This window comes from Dipodomys spectabilis, unplaced genomic scaffold, assembly GCF_019054845.1.
Source record: "Dipodomys spectabilis isolate Male_0828 unplaced genomic scaffold, ASM1905484v1 ptg000161l, whole genome shotgun sequence".
In the NCBI taxonomy this organism is placed as follows: domain Eukaryota; kingdom Metazoa; phylum Chordata; class Mammalia; order Rodentia; family Heteromyidae; genus Dipodomys; species Dipodomys spectabilis.
Genome location: NW_024870838.1, coordinates 1,308,095 through 1,316,481, shown reverse-complemented (window position 1 = coordinate 1,316,481; position 8,387 = coordinate 1,308,095). Strand labels below are relative to the sequence as shown.

Below are 8,387 nucleotides of genomic sequence, written 5' to 3'. Positions count from 1 at the left end.
CGTGGATTAAAGCCAGCCCGGGCACGAAAGTCCATGAGACTCTTATCTCTAATAAACCAGGAAGTTTCATTGTTGCTCAAGCGGTAGAGTACTCACCTTGAGCTGAAGAGCACATAGACAGTGCCCAAGACCGGCATACAAACAAACAATCAAAGTATTGAGGTAGTAGTCTAAGATCATTCTTGAAATCTAGAGAGGCAATAGTGCCAATAAAAGCATTTAAGATTCTGTTTTTATTTCATAAAGTCATATCATCCTTTTCAAAATCTGTGGACCATAAAACTAAGAAATTATTTTTGATGAAACTGTTACCTTCTTCTATGTGTCTGTTTTTAAAGTAGAACTATGTTGTCTTCACTACTAAACATGGTAATACTATTCAAAGCTAGTATGAAGGCTCAAGCTACACCATTTTACAAGATTGCTCTGACAGACCTGTATTCCTTGAATTTACATACGAGATTATTGAGCAGGTGGACCAATATTCTACAGAGCTATCTAAATATATGATAGTCACTCATATTTTACCACTTGTGAAAATACAAACCCATGATATTATATATAGAAAATGTCTTTAGAGACTGCTCAATGCAACTATAATTAGTTTAGGAATGAGTTAAGATTTAGATAACAGTACAGCATAATAAAGCTGAATGATAACGACTTGAGATGTACTGCAGAAGAGAGTGAGAGGGGGAAGAATGGTGGACCACACAGGAGTTGTATGTCATTGGTATTGTTTCAAAAAACAGAAAGACTTCAGAAAAGAGAAGGAGAAAAATAAAGTGTCCTGAATCTAGTTTCTTTTTAATCCACCTGATAGTTTGGACTGAAAGTCAGATAACATGGGAAAAAAATAGAAAATAAAGAATTGTATAGATCTGTTACAATATAAAGAAGTTGTAATAGGAATATAAATAATTTCTAAAAAAATAAGAGAAAGAATAACAATAACAATTGCTAACATGGACAGAAGATGGATCACATTTTATCATATGTAATTTAGAAAAAACATACTAGGAATGAAAATTTAAAAGTCATAATTTAAAATACAATTTGTGTTGTAACTAGATAGTATAGCTCAGTGGTAAAACATTGGCCTAACATATGTGAAGCAATTGTGTGATCTCCCAAGCATTAGAAAGTACACAAAAAGCACACACACACAGAAAACCCAAATAAACACACACACACACCACATACACACATTTGTTATTATCATATTAAACAGAAGAAATTATCATAAATAGTAAAATATTTTAATATATGAAATCACAATATTGCTCATACTATTTAAAAGTTTAGTAGAAATAAAATAGTCACAAGATACTTGGATTCTTATAGATTAAGTAAATTGAAAATTCAGAAATAAAAGACATGAGAAATTTGCAAACAAGTTTTAAATAATAAACATTTTGAAATATGTGTCCTTTTATTTTGACAAAAGATTGATGTTACTGGTGTTTTAACTCAAGATTTAGAATATGATAACCAGGTGCTCTATATCTTGCTAGGGATGACTATATCTCTAATCATTTCACCCTGGAAATTTTATGATAAGGTCTCATAGTTTCTCAGTCTCTCCTGAATTATGAACACTATTTATACTTACCATCATAGTTAGAAAAATGGAAAGAACAAATCACTATGCCCACCTCAAACATTTTTTTTTTAATTCAAGTACAAATATTTCCAAATAATGACCAGGTAATAAAGCCTTTCAAAATAAATTATGTGCTTCTTGAAAATACACTATTTGTTAAATGGGCAAATATGTTTAGAACTAAAGAAAATAAATTTATGTAAATTCACCAACCATATAAAATTTAAGAAAATAATTTTAAATATTCTCATGTTAATTATTTTGAAAGCAAACTATATATCTGAATAATTTACTTGTGTTAAAATTATGCAAAACTAAATTAACTAATCCTACAACTCTGAAACAAGAATTACCCTAAAGAAACAATAAAAAATAATTAAGTTCAAAATTTGAAATTTAGAAAATAAAATGATGTGTACTCTTTAGTTGACTTAAGTAACTGTAAACCCTCTGTATATCAATTTTATAATAAAAAATGCATAAACAAAGAAAGAACAGTACCCATTGGTCAATAGCGACAGGAAAAACTAGGTTTTTTGAGTGTGCAAAAAAATCAGTGGAAGAGATAACAATGTTTCTTCCATAATAAATGTACTCATTACCTTACTTATGTAACTGTATCTCTTCTGTACATTACCTTTACAATAAAATTAAATTGAAATTAAAAATAAACTAAATAACCTACCAATTAAGAATTCGTAGAGAGCATGGAAGGTGGCTCAGTGGTGGAGCACTTGCCTTGCATGCTTGGGGCCCTGGGTTCGATTCCTTCAAGCAATATAAATTTGTGAAATCCTTCATGAAGCAACGTATTTCTTTCATTAGAAGGGAAGCCTCTGTCAAACTATTAATAATAGGTTTTCCTTCTTCTTGCTAGCATCTGTAGTTTTATTATCTTCATATATTTCATGATCTGTCTGTGTATGACAAAGAGTGCTGTGAAAATGAAAAGAACCTTCGCAGCACTTATCATTTATATACCATTCATAGATATAAAGGTGTTTAAATATTACTCAAATTGCTTTGGAATAAATCATGTTCACATTGACTATCGAGAAAAATAAGGATTGGATTCTCACCACATTAGGTAAGAACTTGATGGAAAGAAACCAGAAAAGTGAGGAACAACTCAACACATACATTCAAATGAAACAAAACAACCCAAGAAAACAAATTAATTCAGTACTCAAAAACCTGCAGAAAATGACATGACTTATAAAAACATCAGCTATGACAAATTTATGAAAATCCTCACTACATTTGAGTCTACTCTCGTGAGGATAGAGGTTAATGCCCAGACTGGACAGAAAGATCTTTACACAATGACATGTACCTGTTATTCTAAATTCCAGGAAGAATAACATAACGTGGACTGAGCCCAATATCATACACCAGTATCTGAAAAATAATCAAGATAATTTAGGGCTGGAGACATGACAAAATGGTAAGAACACCCATTTAGGGGGCACTAGACACTCAATTCAAACTCTAATATTATGGGTATTAAAGTAAAAAGCTATGATTTTAAATAAGAGGAATAATTGTAAGATTTGAGTATTTGAGTGGAAAACTGCATGAGAGAGATAGAATATACCCATGGTACAATGTTTTCAACTTAAGTGAAAATGTTTTGTGGTACTTCAGACAAAATAGTTACCTTGCAAATGAGCATATTTGCCCATATTGTGCAACCTCACAAATGAGTGTCAAAATCAAACCACATTTTTAGCCTTTGTTTTTAACTCACCTGTTACAAATTATGGATTAGATGAAGTAATCAAATAAAGATTATAATAATATTATGTGAGGCTATGAATTAGAGCTGAAAATGATTTTAAATGTGATAATAGCTAATTAAATTGCATACTTCTTACTTTTACTCTGTCATGTCCCTCATTCTCACATTAGGAAAATACATAGAAGGTTCTCACTAAATTATATGTACATTTATGATATAATGTATTGAAAGAATATGGGCACAGTGTGGTTTTAGGTTATTAAGACCTGTAGGGGGTAGTGTGTTTTTGAAGACTTGCAATACATTGGGATGAAGATGAAGGTAGGGATGTGCTTATTCTGGAAAACTGGCCAGAGGATTGTTCCCATAATGGTAGTGATGAATTCTTCCAAAAGGTTACAGTAAAATCACTTTCACAACCATGTTCACTGCTCCACTATTCATCGTAGCAAAGTTACAGAAACAGCCCAGATGCCCTTTGGTGGAGTGATGGTTGGAGAAAGTGTGGCACATATACACAATTGGATTGCACCTATCCATTTTGAAGACTGTTACATTATTTGAAATGAAATGGATAGATCTAAAAATATATTAATGAGCTAAGTCAGAGCCAGACAAACAAAGAACCCATGTTATGTCATATTTGGAAGCTAGAACTTTATACAGGTTTACAAAAAATATTAACCAAAGCATGCTATTTGCAGAGGAGTATTTCAAAAGTGTATTTTCTTATAAAATTGAACTTTTAATCCAACAAAATATATGTCAGGAAACTGTCACTTGGAAGGTGTGAGGGGAAGTCAAAAGGAAGGAATAAAGAGAGTTATGGACGAAGAGAATGAAAGTATATTATTCATTGCAGATAGTATGAAACTAGAAAAAATTAAAGTGGGGTGAGGTTTGAAAGGATGTGGAAAAGTTATATAAAGATAAATTATACTTAAAAAACTGATTTGTTGAATAGAAATTCCATTTTCCAAGTATTTAAGATAATAAGAATATAATTAAAAACAATGGAGACATCTGATCTTAAATTCTATTTCCATCTCTTTTAAAAAATGAAATTGTTTGCTCTATAAATTGATCAGAGGGATGAATTTCTTGGCTAGCTAGATCATTGAACAGCTGTCTCTCTCTTCCTCTCTCCCTTTCATGGTTCTCATAGGTAATATGATTGCTCCATAATTATCCTAATTTATTTTGCTTTTATATTTTTGGTTGCATCATTTCACTTTCTGTTCTGCCATTTCCCAAATAATTTACATGGAAAGCATTATTTCCTATTTTCTCATTCCTAAAATAAGCTGCACATGAATACACCACTGGTCCTCATTTTCAGTCTGTACCTTTGAATACGGAGGAAAATCTTCCTCTGCTCTCTACCAATTCCCTACTCTCCAGTTAGAATAATATACAATGATAAAAATGAAAAAAGAGAAAATAAATAATAGTGAAAAAAACAGATGCCAAAAATTCACCGGATATTTCTGACCAGTTCATCCAATGTGAACTATTGGGGAAATACATGGACACCTCATATTCACTGGCACTCAAAGTCTCTAGCTAGGCAATTCTGAAGAAGATGAGGAACAAGATGAAAAAGTGAGAAATGGTATCAATTGCAAGAGAAAAATGGAATAGGATCCAAGCAAATATCTTCTTTGGTCTGCCGAAAATAATCGCCTTAGTAGAGTGCAGAGACTACTTTCCAAAAAGGCCACTCATGTGAATACTAGTGATGCTGATGAGTACACCCCTCTTCATCGAGAAGCTTTCAGTGGACACTTAGTCATTGTCCATGAGTTGGTAGCTCAAGGTAGATATTCATGTAATAATTGTGAATGGCTGGACACCCCTGCACAGTACTTATACATGGAATAATAACAGAGTGGCTACTTTATTTCATCATGATGCAGATACCAATGGCCAAACTAAAGGCCTCTTGACCCCCTTGCATCTTGCTGCTGGGAATAGAAATAGCAAAGTTATGCTAGATCTCCTTCTGTTGAACCATTATATCAAACCAGGTCTGAAGCACAACTTGGAAGAAACTGCATTTGATATTGCCAAAAGAATAAGTATGTATCACTACCTCTTTGAAGTTGTGGAAAGCTGTACAAATTGTTCTCCTAAGTCCTAATGGTTTGGGTAAATTTCTTAAATTTCAAAATTTCCAGTCCATCCTATGTGTCCATACAAAATATTTTCACAATACAAAGCAACAGCAATATCTTACTTTAAAAATTCATGAATTCCATGGTATTCTTCCAAGTGAATTGCCTGACTTTGATGTCAATATACATTCAAGTTGTTTGTATACATCTATAATGTTTTCTGTAGCGTTTGTGATTTTTTAATAAGAAATAATTTTAACTTATCTGTTGAAATGAGTAGTAAAGAAACTAAAGATATTTCTGGTGCTTGTCTGAAAAAAGTATATTTTAAAATATTTAGTATTCTGTTTGTATAGTATCCATAATCTAGTTCATTCTCTCCTAGATATAGTACTTTGAATTCAACATTGTTTTATAATATATAGGTTCATTAATGTGTCCTTTCAGATTGCATTCCATATAGAAAAGGTTTAAGATTCCTTTAATTCCTAGGTCCTTATAGAATTTTATTTCTTTGGGATAAAATGAAAATGTTATCTAATTTCAAAACTTTTATAAAGGTTATGCAATGTAAAGGCCTTCATAAAAAGGTGAAGATTAAATGGTGTAAAACTAACTTTTATTCCTATGAATTACATGTATAATTACACTTGTATATTTGTAATCAACTGTTTAATAACTGTTTTTCATTTCTTCACAAATTTTCATATCATCCTTGTGCAAGAGCCATGTCAATCTCTGTATTGTAATTTGGGTAGATGTGCTGCTGAAGCATGTAGTATCCTGTAAATTTAAGTAATTAATGATGCAATCTTAAGACAGGCATATATCCTTGGTTGCCCATTTGTAACAGGGAAACCTTATTGTTTCCTAAATTTCTATTCATCTTATTTCTGTAAAATTCTGTTTTTGGTGGAAAAAACTTATATTGATTCTTCAATTGCTCACATTTGCAATTTTTGTCAATTACTTTTTTAAGACTTTTTTATTTGAAATTTGATCATACTTTGAAGCCTTTATAGGTAGGTCCAAAGGTGATGGCTTTTCAAGTACTTATTTATCAACTGAGTTAGCTTTGTGGAGCTAAAGGATTCAAACTAAGCCTTGCTTAAGAGCTACTCTAAACTTCTCCAGCTTAAAATTTCCAAATTGAGGTCTTACTGGCACAAATGTCTGCCTTACCCTTTACCCTTGCTCCATGTAGGAACAGACCAACCAGAATATCTTACCCTGACAGTATAGCTTGTCTTACTGGAGCAAAACTAATCTTAGTTACAAGTGATCATAGAGAGATTAACAGTTCAGACAGAACTGTTCAGACAGAAGGTATTTTTTCAAAATATAATTATTTATTATCCCTACCATTTCAAAAGTAGCTAATGCCAAGAAGGTGAAAAAAATTGTTCATATGCATGATTACCTAATGTCCTGGCCTGTCCACCATCCAACCAGGCAGGAACTTCACCACCGATTTTCTATCACCAAATATATTCCATAGCTCCAGGAGAAGTCCATATGTTTCTCCTCGTTATTAGGCCTTAAATTGGTAATGTTTTAATCACAATGTTTCCTCTTGTCTCTAAGCTGTACATCTCTGGATGGTAAAGCTTTAGCTCTAATTCTACCAAACACTGAGGTAGAGGTAATGGAATAATATTTTAAAACAGTTGACTTTGTTACCCTAACCACAAAAGAACAATGCAAAACATTTTCTTATATTACATATACTTATATAATTTATAATTATATGTGCTGCTTTTATATTTCACACAGTGAATCTTACTAAAATTAATTGATAATTTGACAAATTAGTTGTTATTTACTCCAATAAATAGATTGGAATATAAATAATCAGGATTAGAATATATATTGGAATATAAAAAAATCAATGCAATGTTTTCGTTATAAACTTGTGATACCTTCTAAGTGTTCTTGGTTTCTGAATTCACATGGTAAAAAAACAATTTTGTTTTCCTCTAATCTATAAGGGATTTTACTCTGCTGCTCTGTTTATTGCTTTAACTCGCTGGTCCCAAACTGTTTTTCTGCATATTTCTGAAGCATTTCTACTGATTATACTCAAATTTTGCTGATATGATGTCTAAAAGGTATTATTCTTCTACAGGACCCACGGGTCCTAGGATCCCAGGTCCCATTTATCTTCATCATCAGATAACTAGGGCAAGAGTTCTCATCTAGGCCCATGCAACATGCCAACAGAAAGTAACTGAAGAAACATCTCAATTTCTCCTTTCCTATATTTCAGGGCCCCAATTCCTTGAAATGCAGGAATTACCAGAAAGCAATTGTCAAATGCCAGGCAACTTAAAATGCAGGATTAAATCACAAAATGTTAAAGTGCAGTAATTGAAACTTTCAATTTTCAGATGACTATCCCATATGAGTGGACAAGACCACAAATGTCACAAGATTATTTGTAATACCCCTCTCGTAATGATTAATGAATGATTTCAGTCCAGCATCAGCAGGCCAAAAAATAGTTCCTGGAACGATAGATCCAAAATTGGTCTACAAATGCTAGGAATACTTGACATAGAGGTCAAATATAATTCAGAAAAACATTGAGAAGATCCTTAGTGCTTCAAAACACTGGTATTTCAGTAAAACTTGGTTCTATAGTATAAAAATATTGTCATTCTCAAACAAATGATAACCTACATTTAATTTCCTGAAAGTATATTCCTTTTCAAATAAACTTTTTAAACTCACACTTGCCAAAGTAACACTTTACAAGTAGATAATATTTAGTGACGTTACAAGTTTTTCAAGTGTAGGGAGCAATTTACAATAGAGTTGATTTATTTCCCAGCACTAATGCCAAACAGGTTCAACCATTCATTAAAATGTAGAAATAGTACCCCCCACCATTTTTGTTTTTCAGTAGGTGCATTCAAAAATTTGTTAAATAGAT

General features: G+C 32.0%; 1 pseudogene; it reads right to left on the bottom strand.

Moving 5' to 3' along the window:
• Window positions 1-6,130: 6,130 nt before the first annotated feature.
• On the bottom strand, window positions 6,131-6,230 carry LOC122119051 (annotated as a pseudogene).
• Window positions 6,231-8,387: the final 2,157 nt, after the last annotated feature.